General features: G+C 39.9%; 1 protein-coding gene across 3 annotated transcripts in view; it reads right to left on the minus strand.

The window, feature by feature from the left end:
* Positions 1-25,585, minus strand: part of RORA (RAR related orphan receptor A) — an 811,781-nt gene that overhangs the window by 176,633 nt on the left and 609,563 nt on the right. The window lies entirely within an intron of this gene.

Here is a 25,585-nt window from a genome sequence, read left to right on the forward strand (position 1 = left end):
ACCTAAGTCTGAGAGAGAGACATTTACAGTCCACTTTAGGTTTATGTGGGGAGCCATAAATATCAGGCTTGAGCCCTGAGGGCTAGAATTTCTTGGGCCACTGACTGTGTCACCAGGTGGAGAGCTGTCAATAGCTGCATGTGAGCTACTCAGAGATAACCACAGTTGACCAGGCTTAAGAAAGTGTAGCCCTGATCAGAGTTCCTGATCACCATGCCACTCACCGGTTTGGAGGGAGGGATGTTCTGTCCTTTGTAGCCAGGAAATAATGCACAAGTTACTTAAGCCATTTTAAGCCCAGTTTTTCCAATCGTAAAATTATTAAAGGTAATTGATGGTATAAGAAATGTATGCTGCTGCTGTTGAGTTGCTCAGTCATATCCTACTCTCTGCAACCCCATGGGCTGTTGCCAGCCAGGCTCCTCTGCCCATGGGTTTTCCCAGGCAAGAATACTGGGGTGGGTTGCCACTTTCTTCTATAGGAGATCTTCCTGACCCAGAGATCGAACCGGAGTCTCCTGCATTGGAAGGTAGATTCTTTACTGCTGAGACACCAGAGAAGCCAGGAAAGGTATAGCTAGGGCCAATAGGGAGAGGTTGTAGGGAGATAGATTTCCTGGTTAGTAAACAAAAGAACCTGCTAAAAACCAGACTGGCTCAAAAATAGAATGGGCTGCTGTGAAAAGAGATGAAGAAGTAAACATCATCAGTTGCAGGCTTTGTGCTTAACCTGGATGCTGGGTGGAACATTCTGGGTAGACGTGGGAGCTGAGAGTGGCTACCGAGAATTTCCCTGCTAATCCTGAAATTCAACAATTCTACAATTTGTATATGCGTCTTTCCAGAAAAGCCGAGATAAATCCTCTCAAAATCCCCAGTGGAGAATCAAAATAAAATGACATTTTTTTTTCTGCCTTTCATTTTCCTTCTAGAAAACTAATCCCTCCCACGTTTTTTCCCCTCCACTCAGTTGGTAGAGAAGCACATTTCCATCGAGTGCACAGAACATATTTAACCATTTTGAAACACTTAACATTTAACACAAACCACATGGCCATACATTTTAATTACTTCCCACTATACAAATAGTTCCATTTTTAGAAGAGTCAAAATTCTGTCCGCTGCCTCTTGCTCTCTTTCTCTGCACTGTGTTTCTCTCTTGGACTAGCCCAGCAGTGTTCTCCCATCCTGCTCTAGCACTGTCTGAGCCCATGGCACCTGCCAATAAAAGTGATGACAGACTTGGACGCTCATGCAGGTTTCCAACAACAGAGTTCATTCTGTAATCACCAGGGTTCAGCAAGCAAGCCCGACCTGAGTGACACTGGATTTTTCACCTGAGATGTTACACTGTGGGCTTTCATTTCTATAGGTGATGAACCACTTTGAAAGTTAATTTTTTAGCTTGCTAGGAGAAATGACCTATGAGCCCACAGACAAATCCCACCAGATTGGGCAAAGACAAAACCCTTGTTCCAGTTCTTGAGTTTGCTTAGAAAACTGCCTGTCAGGTATGAGTCATAGAGACAGGGTCATCCTCTGGGAGAGTGTGGACCTGTGCTTGGGTGTGTGTATGAACATATCCAGGATAGGAAGTGAATCATAAGTGGATCTTACAAATGGTGGCTAAAGGGAATGTCAAGGGTAGCCTTAAACTGGAGGAGGGCCACAAAAGATAAAGGATACCATGCAACAGGGGAAGAGAGGAGGACTAAGCCAGCCTCCCCCTCATCACAAAATAATGGTTACACAATGATCACACATTGATCAGCCAGGCACTGAGAAAGCAGGTGCTTGTACCCACACGATGTTATTTATTTGACTAGGTGCTATCATCCCCATTTAACAGATGAAGCTCAGAAAGGTTACACAGCCTGCCCACAGCCAGATTCCCCAAGGTGGTGGTAGAGGTGGAAGGTGACCCCACGACAGTGCCTCTGAGGTTTCATGGCACTGTCCAGCTTTTTGATGCAGAGTCTGACTGTATCTGCCTCTCGGGCTCTGTCTGAGCACCTTGCTTCATGTTTGCTGCTGATATTTTATTACTATTCCTTGATATTTATGGCCAGATTCCTCCCCCTCCAAGTCAGTTCTCTTATTTCCTAATGTCATAGCTCATGCTTCAGATACCCAAAGACATAATTTTTCACATTCAAACTTTGAAAACTACAAAGTACTTTATGTTAGGGACAATTAAAATCCCAATGGGAGCATCGATTCTGCCTGGAGACCCCTACCTGCGCAGCCAACACTGAAGATGCAGGTGTAGCTTTTCTTCCTCTGCCATGGATGCTGCCTCTGTGGATACTTGGGATTTAGAATGTCATTCATCTTCATCAAAGATGCCACGGAATAAAGACTCATTGACCAAAGTTTCTCACTGGCTAAAGATGGAGCAATCTTCTTTCCTTCCTTTGCAAATCAAGATTGCAATCTTTTCACGTGGAAATATGGATAACATGCCAGTTAAGATTTATACTCTAAAATATTTGATGGTACCATTAACATTCGGTCTTCAAGGCAGAGTTTTGTAAGAGGAAGATTTATTTTAAAACTTGACACAATTTGAATTTAACAGACATATTTTCTCTACATTTTATTTTCCAAATGTATTCCACTGAAACTATATGACTGGAATAAAGCGTCAAAACAAACAGGCAGACAAGTAAGCAAACAAATGAAAAATGTACTGCATTTCCCTTTGCTAGGCAACTAGAACCTAAGATCTCTGAGGTTAGAAATGCTGTGCACTTTGTTGCACAAGGCTGAAAAATGGCCCTCCCTCCCCGAGAGATGGCCACATCTTAATCCCCAAAACCTGTGGCTGTGTAATTTTACATGCAAATGGGACTTTGCACATGTGATTAAGTTAAGGATCTTGAGATTGGGTGATCATTCTGGATTACCTTGGTGGGCCTGATGTAATCACAAGGTTCCTTCTAAGAGGTAGGTGAGAGGGTCAGAGATACAGAAGGCACAATGACCATGGAAGCAGAGCAACAGAGAGAAAGGCACTGGAAGATGCTCTTTTGCTGGTCTTGAAGATGGAGAAAGGGGTCATATGGCCTGCAATATAGGTAGCTCTAAAGCTGGAAGGGTCAGGAAGTAGACATCCCCTGGAGCCTCAAGAAGGAGCTAACCCTGCCGACAGCCTGATTTTGACTACTGAAATTGATTTCAGACCTTTGAATTCCAGAACTTCAATGAGTGTGTGTTAAGTCCCATGCTTGTGGCTTGTGGTGATATGCTATAGAAGCAATAGGGAACTAGGATACTCGGCTATCATTTATTGCATCTCTTATGTCTAGCATAGTGCTTAGCATATAATCTAGACTCATAAATGAATATTTACTGAATGAATTGAAAATATAAGTGAAGGAAGTCATGAGAACGGGATGCTCACTTCATGGCAACATTTTTTTGGTTTAAAAATTTCCCTATTTCTGGAGAGGACATATGTATACCTGTGGCTCCTGATTCATGTTGATATTTGGCTGAAAACAACAAAATTCTGTCAAGTAATTATCCTTCAATTAAAAAATAAATAAAAGAAAATAAACAAACAAAAAGAGGACTTAAAAAATTCCCCTATTTCTAAGGACAAGAAGAACAGTTCTTTAAGCTCAGCTGGGTGGATGGTTACCCAGTTATCTACGACAAGACCTCTGAGTTTAGGCAGTTTTGCATTAGCTTTTCAGGGTTAGCAAGCTCTTTCCTGGGAGCAGGTCCAGGAGGCCATGGAGCATGATAAGCAGCCTTTAAAGGTCAATTGCTTTAAGAAAACCTACTTAGGACTTCCCTGGCTGTCCAGTGGTTAAGACTCGAGGCTTCCAATGCAGGGAGTGCAGGCTCAATCCTTGGTCAGGGAACTAAGATTCCACATGTTGTGCAGCATGGCCAAAAGAAAGAGAGAAAGAAAACTTATTGAGTGCTTTGAAGGACTCAAAGCCCCAGGAAGACAGGGAGGAAGAAGAGGCAGTGTCTATACTGTATAATACAAATACCAGAACCTTGAAGAAAGTCTAGTACACAGTAGGCTCTCAGGAAGAAAATTGTAGAATGAATGACATTTAGAGCCAGTGTATAAACATGGCCCTGAACCCCTGCCCAACCCCTTTCCCAAAGCCTTGTACAGCAGACATCAATTTCCCACCACCTCTGCATGCTGTACCTGTTTGCATGTCATTGCCACCAGATTTTACCCGTATAAACTACAGAAGAGCAAAGGAGGGCACCTTCTAACCTCAGACACACACACAGACACCCCCACATGCCATGTGTACTTTGGCCACAGGGGCTGCAGACCATATTAATATACCCCAGCTTTTCTGGGACCCTCTCGCTTGTTCAATTTTTACAAGTCTTATAATCTAAAGAAAAATGAATTAAACCATTCTAGCTGATTGTAGAATAGTTACTCTAAGGAATTTAATACTTAATGATCATATTAGTGATTTGCAGTAACTTCTCATTCAGGATTCTTTTAGATTTATCATACAGGTAAAATCAATACCTTCTACCAAACTGGAGAAATTTAGATGATTCACTTTTGAAATATAGGGATAGAAAAATAATAAATGATAAAGACTAAAAATAACTCCAGTTCTTCCAATTTAAGATCTGGCTGACTCTGAAGATGATAATTTAGGAAGGGAGACAGTCCTGCTTCTTCACAGCGCAGATGAGGAAAACTGAGGCCCTGGGGGCATTTCTCAGATCACCCTGGCCATGGGGCCCAGGCCTTCTGAGTCCTGAATCCAATATGCACATCTGTCTGCCTCACGTCATTTGATGACAGGACAATGGGTTTGAAGCACATAAAAATAAATAGAGAACAATCTCGTTTTCAAGGTGTTTATAGTTTAGCACGGGAGATAACACATCTATATCTAAAATTATGACACAAAATATACTGAGATAACCTCTATAAAAGTGGTATAGATTCAAAAGGACCCCTGAAAGTTTTTTCCCCCAGTTTCTTGTATAATAGTAATTAAACTTGTGAAATATTGAAATTCTTCCTTTACTCAAGATTCCTTGAAATCAAGTCTGTGGACTATAACTTAGTTAAGGATTTCACAACAGACCGTACTTGGGTATCTGATTTGAAGACGCAAACAACTGAGCCAGACCACACAACACACACTGGATGAGGTCTTCTGGGCAGGTGTCTCCCATCTACCCAGGAAAGCCAAACCAAAGGTGGCACTGGGTCAAAAAGGAAGGAAGGGTAAAGGATAAATCCACTGACCACCACCCACGGAGGCCAAAACAGTCTCTCCTCCTGAGTAGTCGTGGCTGGTTTCAAAATAAAAATAACACACTCAAGCTGTGATAGAGGAAAGCTCTTGGTTTGGAACCCAACTACAAAGTATTAGCAAAGAGAGATTATTACCCACTAGAGACTCTCTTTTAGGTATAATTAGAAGAAAAAAAGGCCGCTGAACAGTGGGATTTATGAGACATATGGGTCACGTGTCCACAGCACTAGTTGCTTGCAAAACTGGCTGTGTGGGTTGGCACATGGTACCGTGAATATTAGAAACCACAAATCTCCAGAGTTTCCTGAACAAAGGAAAAGGCCTTGTCTACGGATTGCCAGCTTGGAGGTCAGCTCATGAAAAAGGCCTGGGTGAGCTCCAGTGCTACCTGTGCATTTTCTACTTTTCATTCTCTCCCCTCCCCCACTTCCTCCTCCTCATCTTCCCCTCCTTCTCCTCTCATTTTGGATGTGGACATCTCAGTGGGTCTTACTGTAATTAATGATGCTTCTGCCAACCCCTCCAGAGGAAATAGGCCCTCTCCATGACAACGACCAGTGAGGGATCCACAAGCAGCTCTGGATAATGGGACAGACCACATTTCCATGAAGAAAACAAAGGATAGCTGATTTTTTTTTTTTTTTTTTTTGCCCCTGAAAGACTAGAGGAGTTACTCCTCTATCAAATTATGTTGCATTCAAAGGCCTGAAAAAGAAACAAACCTTCCTCTATCCACAAGGCAATTCTTGAGACGCTGAGCTAGAGGAGGGACCCTTTAGAAACTTCTTGGGAGCCTGTCATGGAAACCAACACTCCCGTGTTTTCATTTGTCCTAAGATAGACTCTTCTACAGGATCATTATCTTGAGTTCTAAAAAGTAAAGTAGATTCTTTTAGTAGGCGTAATTTGAAGGGGAGAAAGGAAAAGTTGAAATGAATTTTTCAAATCCTCAGGATGAAGTATCCCATGGACAAGACAAATAGCCATGTCCGTGCACCAAACGCTCATCTACCTCTGCCTGGAATGTTCTGTTTTCCCTTCACCTTCCTTCATGCTCTGAAATGTTACTTAGCTACATCTTCATCCCAAGTGATTTCCAGGAGGCCCCAGTTTTGAGCGGGGCGGGAGTCCTATGTCATCTGTTTTCTTTGCAGCACTTGTCTCCAAAACACTTAGATTTGTGTACTTTTCTGTCTCCGCACCCCTGCCTCCTCCAAAAAAAAAAAAAAAAAAAAAAAAAGGGAGTGGAGGTAGTAATAAAGATTCAGTGTTTTCTTTCTCTGTCTCCAGTATTTACTACACATTAGGAGGTCAGTAACAGCAGGACAATTCTTGAATGAAAACACAAACCCTGTGGCTGGTCTCTCTATAGATAATACTAACATCTATCTATATTTCTATTTTCCCATCTATTTATATAATTATGTTTTTAGGAATTAGAAGGTTGCTCTTTTTAAAACTCTTGAAAATATTGGGTAAACATTATTTTATACGTGCCAGTCTGATCTTCTACTTTATCCCAATGAGCTGCTCTTATGTACAATGCAAAGAAGAGGAAATTTAGCAGGGAAGTTTGTGCTGAAAAGAATTTGGCCACAAATACTAAACAGGATCCATTTTTCCAGTTAGAGAAAAACATCCCTATTTCAATTGTGATATTTGGAATTTCAGCTTAAATTACAGAAGGCCTTGGGAGAGGCCTTGTACCAGAGGCTGAGGATGCTGTGGAACCACTAGGCTAAGTGTATCTTCCTGTCAGCCTGGATTGTTGTTTGAGTATATTGACCTGTTCCTGACGGAAAGTCTATGAACAGCCAGAAGAGGAAGAACAGGCTATAAACCTGCTGCAAAGCATTAACAAGAACAGAATTAAACATTATCACTTCTGGGACTTATCGTACAACTTAAAAATGGTGTTCAATAAAAGTAAAGATAATTTGGGGCCACACTATCCAGAATGAACATCTGACACATAGTCACTGGTCTGGATTTAGAAAACTGCTTTGATCCCCAGAGAATAGATTGTTAATGAGTATTTTTAAGGACAAGATTGAGGTAGCATGATAAGAGTCGAAAAGGGTACTGGTTTCCAAGGGTTCTAGTCTTGCTTCCACTTCTGTAAAAGCAACTGGAACTGACTTTGAACAAGACATTTTCTAACTCCCTGAGAAACTGTCCACATCTCAAATACTGGAGGGGAAACCAACAAATAAACACTCTGATCCATTCAATTCTCAAATCTGGGCCTTTAAGACCATTGAAAAGGTTTATAAACAGAGCAACTAACACTCATATCTTTTACTTTTTAAAAATTTTTATTTTGTTTTGGGGTATAGCTGATTAACAACGTTGTGATAGTCTCAGGTGAACAGCGAAGGGACTCAGCCATACATGCACATGTGTCCTTCTCCTCCAAACTCCCCTCCCATCCAGGCTGCCATATAACATCGAGCAGAGTTCTCTGTGCTATAAAACAGGACCTTGTTGATTATCCATTTTAAATAGAGCAGTATAACACTTGTATCTTTTCCCTACCTAAAGTGAAGATCAGGGAGCTTTAAGACAAAAGGCCATTTTTCTTACAGGCGTGATAACAATTCATGTAGAATTTTTACAGCAATGCATGGATTTTAAGAGATTATTATCAACTTTCTGAATTTGACAAGCTCATCAGTGTCACTTCTTTCTCCTTAATTTTCCAAGGTGATCAAATCTCCAATGTAAAAATCATCTTTTTATAAGTCCCAGACAAGAAGGTGAAAAAAAAAGTAACCTATTAAAACATTTACAGTTTATTAAAAAATGGAGTAGTATAATACATCTTCATGTTCTCCTCCTCTCCTCCTGGTAAACAGTTGGTCACTCTGATTTCATCTATCCCCAGTTTACTTTTTTTCTGGAGCAATTTTAAGTAAATCTTAGGTATCTTGTCATTTTACCCATAAAATTTTTAGTATTCATCTCTGATAGAGATTAAAGAAAAACAAAACCAACCAAACAAAAAAAAACCCTGCCAGGCCATTATTTTACCTGACAATATTATTTAAAAAATCTTTTAACATCATCTAAACTACCAGTTCATATTCAAACTTCATCAACCATCTAAAAAAATTATTTTTCTGTTTTAGCTTGAATCAGCATCTAAACAAAGGCAGAAGTGAAACTGATTGTGCCCAACTCACAATCCTTTGTCTTTCAACTATTTCTTTTAGGCGCTTACATGACTTAGGCACAGTGTATCTGGTCACAGATATCTCGTGAAGGCTGCTTTCATTGCTACTAAATATTTTATTATTTGAAATGCCCTGTTCTATGAATCAGATACAAATGTAGTTAAAGACTCACTACTGGAAAGATATCAAGTAATTCTCACAGCTTTCTCTAATGCATGAACAATTTGGGCAACTTTAACTGCATGCTTTAAAGATATTTTGTTAAATTTTATAATATTCGCAGGAGGAATCCATTTGACAAACCCTAGTGGGTCTTTATTTTACCCATATAAAAGCTGAATGCCCTAAACTGTACAGCGGCCCAATGGCAAATGTAGCGTTTTCATTTGTAGCTTCATTTATACTTTAAAAAAGAGACATTTGAAGAAACATAGCCACAAAGAGGCCAGCTTTTAAATAGGGAGAAGAGCCCTAAACAGTCGTGGACTCTGATTTCCTGGTAACACACAGGCACTGCTGTGACACACAGCTAGAAACACTGCTTTGTAACACAAGTCTGTGTTTTAGAACACACACTGAAACAAACAAACAAACACGGCTATTTAGAAACCCAAACCAAGCCCTGCCGATGGGCATTGGTATCAAGGATGTCAGAGTGGCTATTCAATCCAGGTGAAGTAGCAAGGCTCTATCCCTTTTCTTGGCAAGAAAGTAGAAGCTTCTTGCCTGATGCTGCACATGCCCACATGAGGAGCAACCATGAATTTAATTTTCTTAAAACAGAAGCATTTTCAGACTTGTGTTTTCCTGGACAGCTGCCTGGTGGTTGTAATACATAATAAGGGCATGTAATTGACAGTAATGTGAATCACTCACAAATTCTGGCTATATATATATATATATATATATATATATATATATATGGAGCTACTTTTTTCCAGGAAAAAGTTAAGGAGCAGATTCATCTTGTCCATTGAAAATAGCAATTACTTTTCATTTCAGCTTATTAGCTAACTTTATATATATATATATATATATATATATATATATATAAAACACTGTGATTTGCACTATCAACTTATATTGCAAAGAAGTGGCGTGGGTACACAGCTCATGCAATGGGATGATCTGGGTCAGACATAATCTGTGAAATGGCAAATTTAGATGGGTTACTTGATATAGCATATATGAGACTCTTCTCCCAAGAGTCAGTTACAAGAGACTGTCCTGCCAATGATTTTGCCACTTGAAAAGCTGCCATCTGTCAGGACTTTGTAATTATTATGGTAATACCCAGGGCAGACTGATCAGGCTGCCATTGACATTCATGGGCAGCTTCAGAATTCCTTTCACAAGACCTCAGACACGGGGATTTCCAACATAATGGCTGGGGATTTTCCCAGGTAGGACCTCTTGGAACCATGGAAGCTTTCAGACAAGGTAAAGGGTGGCTCCTATCTATTAATTCCTCTTTGGATAAGGGACAGAATAATCTGAATTAACTTCACTATTAACCTGAAAGGGGCCCTCTTTTCTAAGGCAGAGGCACAGAAACTGAACAGTGGAAAGTCATGAAGCTGAATGCCATTGAGATAAACCCTGACTCCATCTGAACTCGACAGGTTAGGGAATTTGTTGGTAGCTTCAGCATCTGTGAAACTGGAAAGCTCTTGTTCAGATCTGCAAGGTGTTTTGAGCTTCTGTGTTCTGAAGGCAACAGGGGTGTTGATCTGTGGAAACCTCAGAAAAACATAAAGACAAAGCTGGGGCTTTGAATGCGGGGGTTTGTGTTGCAGCGGTGGGGGTGGGGTGGGGTGGTGTATCTTGAACTAAGGTGAAAAGAGTGGAAACACTTACATTTTTCCCTCCCATTTATAATACTCCATGAAGACAGTTTGGATTAATTTTTCTCAGATTGGGATCTCTCATTCTTAGGAGTAGAACTGAAGTCAAATTTCACTACATCAGAGGTTATGTTGAGATGTTAAGGAATGAAACTAAAATTCATTCTGTACTTGACCACTGATCACTAGTGAGAAACTTTTTCCTCTACAACAGCAGTTGGGGGCTGGGATTATTGGCTCATCATGGTTCTCATCACTGACAGCTACCACTAATCTCTAACTTAATTCTGGAGTTTATTTGGCAAGTAGTTGCTAAAAGGCAAAATGAGGGTGGAGTCCCATAAACCACAAAAAAAGAGAGACATGATGTACATAAAATGGCCCTGCGAAATACTTCAGATACTGTATCTCAATTATAAAACAGTAGCAGACTGTCAAAATCCGAAAAGTAACATGTAACACGTGCTAAGTAGGCATCGTCTTGTTCATATGTGAATACGTTTCACATGAGCCCAAAGAGTTGGAAATGTGTTATCTATTTCTTTTAATTGAGAAAAATGTGTTAACTCTCTGGAATGTCCACGTGTGGAAAAATAATGCATTATGTGGAACTACACACACATGATTTATAATGCACATATCCAGGACCAGAAATTCTAATGAAGAACCTTATTCAACAGAAAAAAAATTTTTTTTTTCTTTAGCATTTGCAATTCTGGTATACCATAATGCTGAGGCCAAGCATATATTTTATTAGTTTAAATCCTAGCTAAGCAATAAAATGTGTGTCATTTTAAATAAAGAAAACATGTTTTCACAAAATTTAATGTCCATTTTGGCTCCCCTGCAAATGTTATGGTGTGCCACCCAGATTCTTCCCTGCAGGATGGAGGCCCTTATTTCCCCTGGGGCCCAGTGTTGACTGCCAGTGGCTCACAGCTGACTTGTTTTCTGAGCCTTGTTTCTAGCTAAAGGGAGCTGCCTTGCCCAAGATGATGCTTTTCTCTGGGCGCAGCTGGCATCCAGTGACTGGCTGATTTAGAGTAAAATATCCAGTCCCTTTGCCTCAATCTAGGATATCTCTCAAAAACTGTATGCCTGCTTCTGATCTGTCTGTGGTGTCTGCTGAACTCCGGTTGCAGCTACATGTCAGTTCAATTTCTCCTGCTCAATCCAGGTTCCTTCACCCCTTATAGCTGTTGTTCCTAAGAGTATTCTCCAATCAGCTTTCTGTATATAAATCCCAGTTTCTCTGAGTCTATTCTCTAGGGAACCCAATCTAAGATCTCCATTTCTTTAAGGATACCTTAGTGGAGTCACAAGTTGGGAACAGTGATGAATTTCAGATGAGAATAGTGTAGAACTTCACTTTATTCAGTGTGAGGTTATCCCAGCCTCATCTTGATGCCGAGGGTTGGTTCCAGAAGTTTCCTAAGTCTGGCATTTCGAGGTGAGCTAACTTAATGGTGATCATACAAGAAATTTCATCATGGGGTTTTACTCTTGTATGAATACAGGCAAATAATGGATAGTATGTAGATGCTTAGGCTATATGCAGAATGTTAGAAGTTGGCTCTTTTCTCTTGGGTTAGAAGTTAACTCAACTGTTCAGAGTTCTTCCCTATAAGTGAGGCTCTGGAACAGATCGGCCATTAAAGAGGAGCTTAAGCACTAGGAGAATCCGTGAGAATGGGACCCATATTGGTTATTTTATTCATTAGAAATCTAACTTAAGAGAAGCACATCAATAGAACCTCAGGTAAAGCAATTTAGGGCAATAAAAACATAGTCTTTTAAGTGATACTGTCCCCCAGTGGCTCCCATAATGAAAATGAGAACATTTTCCCATCTCTCAAATCACCCCAATTATACACAGGATTAGGTAACTTCCACAAATCAGGCCATGGAAAGTTCTTTGATTTAGAGGTATCAGTCAGAACTCTTTTTTTTTTTTTTTTTTTTGCAGAGGGATGGTGGTGTGTATGCATGAAGGCATAACACCTTTTCCTTTTCCAGTCTGGAAAACCATAGGTTCAGTTGCCTTTTAGGACAGTTTCTACTTTGATTGCACTTTGCCGTGTGAAATTGCAGCATGAAATGAAGATAGTCCCTCTCCCTGTGTTATTACAAACCCCCATCTACCAGTGCAAGTTCGATGCATGAAGCAGGGTACCCAAAGTCGGTGCTGTGGGACAACTCAGAAGGATAGGGTAGGAAGGGAGGTGGGAGGGGGGTTCAGGATGGGGGGACACAGGTATACCTGTGGTGGATTCATGTTGATGTATGACAAAAATTATCACAATATTTTAAAGTAATTATCCTCCAACTAAAAACAACAACAACAACAACAAACCCTCCCATCTGAGAAAGGAAAGGGACGAAAGAGGCTACCAGAGAGGACGCTTCTATGAAAAAACAACTTCAGGTCCCTAAAAATCTCCTAGGTCCATCCTGTTGTCACTCAGCTTGTTAACAGATGCAAAACAAAAGAAGAATTATTGTGAAGCTGAGAAAACTTGGATTTAGATTTCATATGAAGGGATGGACTTTACATTAGAGGCAAAGAACCTTCATTCTCTGAGTATAATCATCCCAAAGTGCTTTTTGACCTTGGAAGAAAGAAAAAAATCAGTGTTAAGGTGGAATTGGTTAGGTCATTGCCTAAGGAGGCATAAAAGGCCATCAGGAAATAAATTAAAATTAAAATAGATTCTTTTATTGGGTCACATCTCATCCTTTCATTTATAAGCAAGGTTTCCACTCAAGGAGTTGATACTGCAGGGGATAATCTTGCTCCTGATGTTTTGTCTCAAGTAAAAGTTACAAACAAAACTGGGGAGGAAGCTGCACATAAACCTTGAAAAACAGAGGGTTCCAAGGAATAGCAGACAGAAATCATGGTTGTGTGCAGCTACTTACAAAGTGGACAATGGTTTTGAAATCTATGGTCCCTGATAAGTTAAGGAAACATACTTAAACATTTCAGACCAGACAGACGTAGCAATGTCACATGTTCTGACCTTGAAAAATAAATGTCATTTCTTTCCAGAATTAATTTTAAGATTCAGTAAGTAATCTAGGATTATCAGAACATTTACTTCCTAAATTGTTTAACAAATCAAGATCGCTTTTTCCTCTAGAGACCAGATGGATCCAGGATATTTCCCTTGATAGAACATAGTCTCCATTCTTGGGAAGATCAGCCAATTCTCTTTTCTAGTAGGTAGCTTTCTCCTTTTCATTCCAATAGATCCCAATGGTAACTGAAAATGTCTCTTTTCTTTTTACTCTATAGATTTGATGATCTGGTTTATAAAATCTTGTGTGGATAATGCAAACAGTGTGAAAAAGGTCAATCCAAAAAATAACACACTCTGCATCTTTAGATAGTATATGAATATTTTAAAATTTTCTGGATGAGATTCTGGCTTAAATCTTACAAACTCCTAATGGAAACCTCAAGGCAAGCAGTCATATAAATCAACTATACTTCAATTTAAAAAATTAAAAGGAAATAAAACAGAGCAATTTGATCAATTAAAAAAAAAATAAAGCAAGCAGTCTTGAAACTGAGACTCAATATATCTAGCAAATTGTCAGACATTAAGAAGCCCTTTGAGTTCTAATATTGGTTTCCAAAATAATATAGTACAAATCTCACAGTATCATTTCAAATAATAAATGTCTGTTCTCCTTTATAGCTGTTAACAAGGAAAAGATTATTTTTCCCTATAATCAAATGTGCAAGAAGAGTGGTCTAAAATTGTATGTACACACACACACACACACACACACACACACACATTTAAAGTCTACAGAAATGACTTTGCTTGCAGTCCAGTGGTTAAGACTTCACCTTCCAATGCAAGGAGTGTGGGTTCGATCCCTGGTTGGGGAGCTAAGATCCCATGTGCCTTGGCGTCAAAAAAATCCAAAACATAAAACAGAAACAATATTGTAACAAATTCAATAAAGACTCTAAAAAATGGTCCACATCAAAAAAAAAATCTTAAAAAAAAAAATAAAGCCTACAGAAATCAATGGAGCACGTGGTAAATACCAATAACTGTGCTAAGACCAAGATACACCAGGATAATTAAAGCATATCTAGTGAGAAAAAACTACAGAACTACAACTAATCTACAATATATTTTCTATACTGTCACCTTAACAATGTCCCCTGGGGGCAAAGGAGCTGTTAAATTAATTTAGCAAGGTGGGATCAGAGAAGGCTTTGCACAGATGTTGCTATTTGCACTGACCTTTGGTGGAGCAGTAAGACTTCCAAAGGCATTGAATTCGGTGAAGGCCATTCCTGGACAAACAAGGTGCGACAGAAGCAAAGGCACTGAGGTGTACCCGTGCACAGAGTCATCTAGGAACTAGTCATGGGTAGTGGCAAAAACTGCCAGCACAACCAGGGAGAGAGCAGTGGAAAGATTAACACCAGATTGTGAAGGGCCTTGTTTCCCATACTAAGTATTGATAGTTTCGATTCCTCAGGCAATAGAGTGCCCCAAAGGTTAAGGAGGTGGAATAAGATCCTGCTGACAGTGGAATCCCAAAGCAAGACATAGTTTTTCTTTTTCTTTTCTTTTTATTTGGGAGAGGAGGGAGTACAAACTGCTGAATGTAAAGGTTGTATTTTCTAATCTATCTGGTCTCAGAGAACAGAATTCAGCCAAGGCACATTCTTTCTTCTTTTTAAAAAAATATTTATGTATTCATTTATTTGGCTGCATGGGGTCTTAGTTGCAGCAAGCTGGATCTTTCGTTGTGGTGCAAGGACTCTAGTTGTTGCACACGAGCTCTGTAGTTATGGCATGAGGGCTCAGTTACTCTGTGGCATGTGGGATCTCAGTTCCTTGACCAGGGATCAAACCCACGTCCCCTGCATTGCCAGGCAGCTTCTTAACGACTGGACCACCAGGGAAGTCCCAGTGATGGCATGCTCTTAGCACATGATCCTAGCACCAGAAGACTGACATCTCCACTAAGAGAATTACAACAGTCCTTCTTATTATTGGTGCTCTACTCTATTCACATAGCAAAGCGAGAGGGGTGCCAAGCCGCATCTTGAGAACCTTGCTCTGCAGATTTACTGCCTGACAAGCCTTAAAGTTAGAAAACTATTTCAAGTGGAATCTGTCACTAACAGCTTTATACGGTCTGTTGTTTCCTGAGCACCTGGCCACCGGGAGACCAAGTGTGAGGAACACATTTCCCATGGTGAGCCTTCCTGACAACTGCATTATCATTGCTCACATGACATATACCAGTTCATCAAAGCTCTTTCAAGCCAGAAAGCCAGGCTGATGATGTGAACCACCAAGTGATTTTTCTCCTAATAGCCTACATTTACAAAAAACCTTTGAATTTATACAGTACATGGGTAGCAAAGAAAGCAACACTAATTTTTTATTTTGATTCCCCTTCACGACAGTCCCTTGTGGCAGGAAAATGGTTAGTCTACAGATAGACACCTAGGACCAAAGAAATAAAATAATTAGACATCATGGTTTTGATGGCATTGGGGCAGAGTTAGCAGTCACATTCCTTTGGTGCGGTTTTCCAAGGGAAACCCGACAGCCTTGCTCCCACAGCAGACTTAAATATCCTCCATCCATGTTGATCAATTCGATGTCTGAGCCCGAATGACAAGCTCAACTGGCAATAATGCCTTGCACAGGATTTTAAGCGACATAATCAACTGGAGAGGGACTTGTGTCAGTTAGACTTTGTCTCCTTAAAAATCAAGAGTAACAGTGGTGAGAGAGAAGTTTTTAACAAGGAGGAAAACCCTAGACAGTTGTCTCTGAGATTCTTCACCACAGCTTCAAGGACAACCAGGAAAAGAGCTGCTATTTGAGGCAACTTCATTATAAAATCATTTTTAATAAGCAATCTTAACAAAGAGAGGGAATACTCTTGTGGAGAAGGCCTCCAGGGACCCAGAGGCTGCCCAGTTAAGTTATTAGGAAGTTTCACACAAGGGACCAAACAGCTATTTCATTGGCCTCGGGGGACAGAGTTTAGTTTTCACCTGTTCTCTAGAGGCACTGGTGTTATCCTGTCTAAGAACAGCAGAGACTGGTAACAATCAATTATCTCGATGCCCCAACTTGGTGAGGGAAAGTGAATTTTCAGTTTTGTCGACGCAAAAAGACACGGTGAAGAGAGACAGATAAATTACCGTGAGATGGTTCATTATATACTGAAGACTTTTCTGAACGTGCAGCCAATAGAATGCTACAGCTGAACCTCAGTGTTAAGTGTAACAATAGAAACCCATTCTTGTGAAATTAAGAAAGAATAACAAAGAGAAAAGGACATATCATTAGCTAGCTTTGAACTGTACTGTGCAGTCATGTGAGGGAAATAATTCTTTGTGCTTATGAAAAATAATAAGGCTATTTACTTTGTCTATGTAAGGAGTGAGCAAGATTGGGAATGTAGGGTTCAAATTTTTAGAAAGCTCTGTGTGACTGAGTTGAAAAGGGTTGGAAAGATACAGGCTCTTCGTATATTACAGTTGCCTCAGCCAATTAGCAGTAGGAATGAAAGAAAGCAAAAAGAAACATTAGCCACATAATTCAAAGTGTGTATGTATTTTTCAGGTTTCACTGTTTGCTTCATTCCTCTGATTTTAATGAAATGGCAAGCATTGGTCTTAAAATTAGACCTTCAAACTGGGAAGATGGAGAGAAAAAAAAATGAAACACTTTTCTTTAATAATTAGAACAGCCTTCTCTTTTTGGACTAAATCTTTCCTGCTCAATAAGCACTTTTTTTACACAGGTGATCAGAGGAAAGACCAGAAAAGAACCTCCATCTGAGGCTAAGAATTTTGTTGGAGTTCAGAAAAGGGATTGAAGTATGGAATGTGTGATTCCTATGATACTCACTAAATGACAGCAATAAAAACATTGTTTACAGGTCACTGTGCTTTTCACACCCATTTCATGGCTTCCCACTGATTATGAGATAAAGCTAAAAGTCTTATCTCTGTTCTTCACATCCTCTCTTTTTCTTGTTAATACTCTACTCTAGTCGGATAGGTTTATATAACCACCCACCCCAAGTCCTCCATCAATCTACCTTCCAGCTGATCTTCTAGCTACTCACTACTCTTCCAGCTGATCCAGTTCAGCTCCCCACCTGGGTTGCCTACTCAGACAAACAATCCCATTGAATCACAGCCCTGCATTCTTCTGCAACTTCTTCATTACTAAAAGTTCCTCAAGTGTCCTTTCTACTCAGATGTAGACTAAACTGCTGGAGAGTGAGGATTAAGAGTTAAAACTTTCTGTTTTATGCTGTGCCTAACACACTGCCACACACAGAGGAGGTGTTAGGAATATTAAGCTAATAAAATCTTTCTGACTCCCGACTACCTGCATTTGGTACAGGAATTGGCTGTGGTCTGCTTTCTAGCCTTCCCGCCTTAGATTCCAGTATCACAAGTATCTGGATCATCCACCATAGAGTCTCCTCCTTCTCTCCTCCAAAACAAGATGATTAAAGTAAAAGATGTATGGATTAAGTCTCTCTGAATCCAAACCTGAATCTTGCACATTCTTGCCGTTTCTGCTCTTTTTCTTCAATATGCCCTCTTATTTATGCTTGACGGTTAAGCATTTAAGACATGAGGGGCTAAAATCCATGCCTACAATTTCAACAAAGCAAAACAAGACAAACAGAGCTATCAATCCTACATAGGAATAATGTGTACCCAGAGGTGGAGGTGAAGTGGGTGGAGAACTGTGAGGAAACTCTAGCAGTCACAGGAAAAAGGGTAATTGAATAGCATGGAAATGAAAAACTTAGTCATCATTTGAGCAGTTATAAACATCAATTTTAATCAAAAGGACCATGTGACTGAATTCACTAACTTCCTGCAAGTATATTTGATAGACCTAGTGTGCAATTTTTTTGTGTAATTCATAAAGTTCATGTAGATAGTAACTTTCTTTATATTTCAGACACTTTGATAATATCTGTGCTTCTTTTTAATCCTTTGGGTGCAGATCTCAATAAAGAGAGAAGCTGGTATGACTGCAAACCCAATCCGAAATTCAGGTACTCTCAAGCATACTTGAAACCCAGATGTTTAATTCTCCTACGCATCCCTTTGATATACATTTCAGTTCCCTAAGGAACTTTTAGCTTTCATGGTTTTGTTTGTTTTTGGTTAGGTTTAGGGAACCACAGTATCCTGAATTGTTCTACCTCTTAGTGGCAATGATAGTTATACATGAATTATCAAGCTGATCTGACAAAAGAATGCTAATGTGCAATTTTCTTATAAATGCCGTAAATAACTGTTAAAGGTTTTGTTGCAGTAGAAAACAGGTTCCTGCTGTCAGAAATACATATTACTACTAGTGCAAGGAACATGACTATCTTAGAAGCAAAAACAACCATTTTAAACTATCATTTTATCATGGAATCAGTTGAGGTGTATGAATAGTGGTATTAAATGGAGGTTTGTTCTTTGATGAATGATATTAGGTTGTTAAAAAATAAGTAATAATGTATTTATATTATTAGTCATCATACAGACCTGGTTCATAAACAGAATACTCAAACATGTGCAATAATAATTAAACTCAGTTTCCTTTGAAAGAAAGATAAATAATGATCATTTTAGTTCAATTGGTTTAAATTAACTTTTTCATATAGTGGGAATAACATACCCTTTTTTTGTAATCAGTTGATTCACCAAGGTTAGAAGTCTTTATATGTAAAACAGTTATAAAGTAAAAGAAAATCTGAGTCCTTTGTAGGAATGACTATTATACTTGACTTTCTTCCTATATTTTTGAGTGGAACGATCACTCTAAGGAATGAAGTTCTTTACTTCATTTTGTGGTTCTGTGGGTTGGCTTAAACCCTGGCTTAAACCACACACCAGCTGGTTGTAGAACCCTGGGCCTTAGTTTTCACCTGTAGAGGGGGGATAGTAGCAATACCTCGCTCACAAGATTATGGGAAAGATGGAATGAAACAATACATACAAATTGTTTAGAAAAGCATCCAGCACTTAGCAAGTGCTCCATGGTGATTACCCAATGCCGATATTGGAGATAACAATGTGGCACTCATATGCATGCAAGGAGTCAATCTACTCTGAGTCCCGGCTCTGCCCATTTCCAGCTAGATGAATGAATTTGCAAGTTGTCTCACTTCTCTAAGTTAAGTGACTGATCTCTCAGACAAATTTTCTCATCTCAACTTGGGGGTACAAGTAGGACAAAGCTCATGGGGCCAATGAGAAGATTAAATGAGATAATTCATGTAAAGCACCGAACATAATGCCTGGAATATCAGAACTGCTTAGTAAGTGATAGCTCCTGTTGCTGCCATAGCACTTACTGGAACCTTCACCATTCCTATCACCACTGTTATTACTATTATTACTGAACTTGAAGTAACACAAAATCCTGAAAAGACATACAGCTCTTCTTTAACAATCAGCACAATCATGTACAAGAGTTTCATTAAATGTACAAGAAATCCATCAAGTAGACACCAGTACTTGATAGGCTAAGCATTTTTATTTTCTAGCACTGGTCATAATTTTTTTTTTTGGCCATGCCACGTGGCATGTGAAATCTTAGTTCTCTGACCAGGTATCAAATCCACATCCCCCGCATTGGAAGCACAGAGTCTTAACCACTGGACCACCAGGGAAGTCTTGTGATCATGGACTTTAAAAGAGCTATTCACCCTATGAGCTATCCACTCATCTCAATTCACCTTTTCAACCTATGTTCTGAAATGAGAACACAAATACTTTTTGTCCAAATTCAGTCTACACATCTTGAGGTCCATAAACAGCAAATATGAACCAGTTGGATGCTCTGATGGAAACACTTAGCTAAAGATTCAGATTTTTAATGGAATTCACAGATCCCCGCCATGAATGGTAGATTTTTAGACTATGTAAATCTCCTACCTTGGAAGAACTGACTGGCAGGGCCAAATGTGATCCATTTATATCTTAATATGATGAGACAGAGGAATCCTGTATAGTTCAAAGAGCTTGGCTCTAGACAGTCAGGCTGAGTCTAAACAAGGCAAACGTCTCCAGATGGTTCGGGGGATTTTTTACTTCCTTGAATTAACTGATCTTGAAGGAACAAAGTAGGTATTCCTCTGGGTGAGAATAGGGGGAGAGGAGGAGGAGCAAGAGTCATTTTTAGCATCCAGGGTTAAATATTCACTGCTCCCTTCATTGCTACTGTATGCTTGGGTCACAGTGTCAGAATCCTGGAGGTCTCTAATTCTTTTCTCCTCTCTCACTTTTCTGGTTTAATCTGCTTTCCAGTTATGAGCTGAAACTTCTGGAAACTGTACACTTAGCCTTTGTATTTTCAGATTATTTCCTGTGATTATGTGTTCACACTTTCCTGCAGTCCCAATCTTGATCTAAGTGTGTAAGCTCCTTGGGGTCAAAGAATCTGTCAGTACATAGTAAATCCTTAATAAACAATTGTCCATTGAGTAGCCCTCTAAAGAGGCCAGCACTTGTATTTTGGTCATGCTCCATCGGTAGCAAACTTAGTGTCTGGGATGGTTAGTGGTCTCAGCAAGCTAAGAAATGAAACTGCTGGCAACTACATGAGCACTAGTTTGTGGCTGTTGGTCAATGGGTGGATGAGAGCTGGATGAAAGCCGACTGAAAGAACTTCAGTGTGGCTTCTTCTCAGGTCTGTCCTAATGAAACATCCAGCCAGCAATTGAAATTATAATTGCCGTGAGTCACACCATGACTCACACTGGTTGTCACAGCGACCAATTAACTATACAACCAAAGCACCTTCCATTCACTTTGCCAAGAATGGTTCTTGAGTTTTCCTGGACTGTGAAAACACTGTGGGTGAGCCCCAAGTTTGGGGTTGCTAAGAGTCTACAACCAAAAGGAATGGCCTCAAGGAAAGGAAAAGAAAACAAGAAAATAAGGCGAGTCTAGTTCTCAGACCTCCTGAGTAAACAGCAACAACCGTGACAGACTGTTGGGTTCACTTTGCGATATCAGCAAATATCCATGGAGAGGAGGTTGAGGCCTCAAAACTAATTTTCTCTAAGTCAAATTTAAAGCCAAGTCTCTAGGGGTAAGAAGTGAATACATTAACCAAGTCTGCTTGGTTAATGTAAATAGTTTTTTTTTCTTTAAAGATACAAAAGGGTTAGTTCTCAAAGAAATATTCTGATTTGTACAAAAATATTTTTACTTCTAATAACTAAAATCTATTTATAAATAACACAGTGCTTTAATTTTCTATCTTAGGTGTTCAGTTCAGTTCAGTTCAGTTCAGTCGCTCAGTCGTGTCCAACTCTTTGCGACCCCATGAATCGCAGCATGCCAGCCCTCCCTGTCCATCACCAACTCCCAGAGTTCACTCAGACTCACATCCATGCAGTCGGTGATGCCATCCAGCCATCTCACCCTCTGTCCTCCCCTTCTCCTCCTGCCCCCAATCCCTCCCAGCATCAGAGACTTTTCCAATGAGTCAACTCTTCACATGAGGTGGCCAAAGTACTGGAGTTTCAGCTTCAGCATCATTCCCTCCAAAGAAATCTTAGGTGTTAACCTGATGCAACCAAACATTTGCAAATGTACTAAATTCACTTTTGATGGTTATTTGGGTTAAAATGCAAAGTTCCAGAAGGTTCAGAAGCATATTCTATTTTTATTTACTAGGTAAAACTGACTCTCAGTGGGACTACACTGACAAATTTTCTTGATTGCTTACTGAGTAACTTGTAATTTTTGAATGTCTGGAAGTCCCTGAGTGTGGAAGAAAGCAAGGAGAAGAGACTTAAACAAGAAATATAAGGGATATGATTTAGGAATATAAATTAGGGTGTTGGGGTTAATATATATACACTACTATATATAAAATAGATAACCAACAAGGACCTACTATATAGCACAGAGTAGGGAACTGTACTCAATATTTTATAATAATGAATAAGGGATAAGAATCGGAAAAAGATCTATCTACCTCCCTATCTATCTGAATCACGCTGTGCTGTACACCTGAAATAACACATTATTGTGACTCAACTGTACTTCAATAAACAAAAATCTCTAAAAAAAGAATGAAGAATATAAACAAGGATGAGAACAGGAGGAAGTGATGATGGTCTATTGACACTCTGGAGAATCCAGGAGCCAACCAGGCATCTCTCTGGTCTACGCTGTGGTGACTAGATGCTACATTCCCTAAGATGCTGGCAATGATGGTAAACTCCCTAGTAGCTGGAAACGGCTAAGATTATTATCTGTTGTATTTTCACTTTTTCATCTCCTTATATGTCGTCTTCTAACATTTTAGTGAATGCAGAACTACCCATGCAGAATTAGATTAAAAAGTCAGGAGCAAATGAACAGTTGTCCTTGGCAAATAATAAAAACAAAGACAGCAGTGGATTCCAAGAAAAAACATATTTATCCACATAGTACTATTTCAGCAGGAAAGAGACCAGAACAAACTTGTGAATCACCGAAGCTAAAGCAATCTTGGAAGTGTCCAACCAAATACAGGGGCTATATAATCAACCACGAAAATTAAATTCTACACCACGGTAAAATTTCTCGAGGACACCCCTATCCCACAAATAAAAACTCCCTTTTGTGTTCACACACCAAAACCCATCAGGAACACTTCCTGTTGACAAGTGAAGAACATCGAAAGTATAAGAATTCCTTGATCTGTCATGATGACTTCATAGCAGAAGCCTCCAAACTTGGCCCTTCCTCACCTGCCAAGTAAAGCTAATGACACGGATGGTGTTGTCCCAGGAACTGAGGAGAATCAGTGGTCTCCAAAGACCATGCTTATGGATTTCTGTGAGGCTAACAATCAGATCTCTTTTCCTGGGAATTTATGGCTTAACTCACCCCAAACACTTTTTTTTTTTTAAAGAAGCAATACCTGTACTTTCCAGATAACAAGGTGGCCTAAAATGTGATCAACTGTCACAACTATTCAGGTTCATTTTGTAGTTCTTGCACCTCTGACTGGTGTACCTGTGAGCTGACACTCGGGTCTGATAATATATTCTGCAACTGTACATGTTAATTTGTAAGTGGAACAATCTCTCTGTGACGGCAGTTAGGAAATTCAGGTTGAAACTGCTAATGGGAGGTGACTTCAGCTGTGGGTGATTATATAGTCAAGCCTTGACCGAAGTTTGCCAAACCCTGGCTAAAAGTAGAAGTCTCGAGACAGTCCGAAAAATGAATTCACACTTCCCTGAGAGTGAAACTTTTTGAAGAATAGATGTCAAGATGATTTAGAAGGAGCTGGAATTTAACATCTTAAGAAAACTGATCAGCAAGTTGGGAGAGTTCAGTTTTCAAGAAAAATCGGACAGATGCTAAAGAAGTCATTTGGGTGATGGTTATTAGAGGAAGAACTGATTTGTTTTCCTCCTCACAACTTGCGGGGCCTGTAGAGACACTAAGATCAGAAATATGATGGTCTGTCTGGTAAGCTTAGTGACAAAAACAATCTCCATGTTTAAGTGTCATAGAAGACTTTCACTAACATGCAACTTGGACAGTTCAATTTCTCCTTGGCATGTGCAAAGTTTTGTGTCAACTGTCTATTCAGATGCTATTCTTCCCAGCTTGTCATTGGGACATTTTATCTTGGGCCCTGTCTCCACATCATGAAAGTAAACATCAACCAAAAAAAACCAAGATGATTTCCAATCTAAATCGTTCTTATAAATGTAATATCGAAGCTACACAATAAAGGAAGTATGAAATCTTTCTACATTTACATTATGCTTAATCCCTAAGAATTTTCCTGCTGATTTTCATAGTTAGAAAGGCACTCAAAATCTACCCACTCTGGCTATATCTTGATTTTGTTTTCAAGCAGGTATATCTGATAGAGTTCAGTAAGCCTCCATTGAAAGACCAACCTGTTACATTTCCTGAAGTGCTACCTTTTCTCACTAGCTACAACTCTCATGCTGTCACCCAAATCCTTCCATGAATTTCAATCCAACCACAGGTTATTATTTCTGCAACAGGCCAATGAAATTATCCTTAGGGATGACAGTTCCTTGAAGGTCCTTATGGATAGATGGTCTGGATGTTAAGTAACATCTCTGGTCTCTGTCCTATTCATTGAATCCAATGGAATTCAACTAGTGGTTTTGTTCGCTTCTCCAGGAGCCAAGTCATAATGCAAACAGTCAGCGGCTTTCTGTATATTGCCAGGTGGCCAGGAGTCCATACCCCAAACCGCCATCAATAGTAGGCACAATCATCCGCCCCTGTTCGGGAGAGGCCCAGGACTGAGCTAGCAGAAAGACTGAATTACTTACCACCTCTAGAGTGGGTCCCACCAGGCCAGGGACGAGCTCATGGGCAAGGCTGTGCAAGGAAGCGCTCTGTACCATGCCTGCCCTGCGGATATACAGAGGACTTCAGTCTCCTGCACTGTCAATCTCTCAGTCATCATGAGCTCAATTATGCACCGACAACAGCAAGAACAACAACGACGACGACGACAAAACAACCCCCAAAAAACTAAGGGCCACAGACTATCCTGGTGGAGGGACAGCCAGCTGGAACTGTGCATTGAGAGATGAGGTGCTGTCCTGAGCATGTGTCCATTACGGGCCTGAACTTCCCTCTATCCTCAAACTAACGTTCCACTGGAGCCCACGGGAGAGCCACGTGGAGAGACTGCAGGACTGGGACCTAAGAGTCAGGCAACCATCAAACTGGGTGGGGTTGTTGGCTTTTGTGCTTTTTTTGCTTTTTGTGTTTATTTTCTACAAATACAGATAGACAGACAGACAAATCCAAGAGCAGATTTTAAGAATCAACCGAGGCACAAGATAAACTACTTTGATGGTACACAGATTTTTTTCCCCCTCCAAATGGTTCACATAAAATCAAAACTTTTCAAAGCATACATAGGAAAAATTGGGGGACACGTCTCTGTCGGCCCTAAATTGTGCCATAAGTATCTCCATTGCTTGCCTTAGAAGGATGCCCAAACATATCTGATAGGTAGCACGTATCTGTGGTCTAAAATAGTTATCAAATTCTGACACTCTTAATTCAAAGTCTAAATAATATGCTGGTCGAGTACAGCGAAAGTTGACTGCCTGCCATCAATGACGTTATTGATTTCATCCTGAGGTTCAAGGCACAGTCAAATTTGCTCAGAATGCAAATCACAACACTTTACATTGACGTGAGTTTGCAAACTTATGGTGGAGTTCGAATGAAGGCAATTGATGAAAGCAGTTGAACCTGAGAGGTGGGAATGAA

This window comes from Bubalus bubalis, chromosome 11 (genome assembly GCF_019923935.1).
Source record: "Bubalus bubalis isolate 160015118507 breed Murrah chromosome 11, NDDB_SH_1, whole genome shotgun sequence".
Taxonomy (NCBI): Eukaryota; Metazoa; Chordata; class Mammalia; order Artiodactyla; family Bovidae; genus Bubalus; species Bubalus bubalis.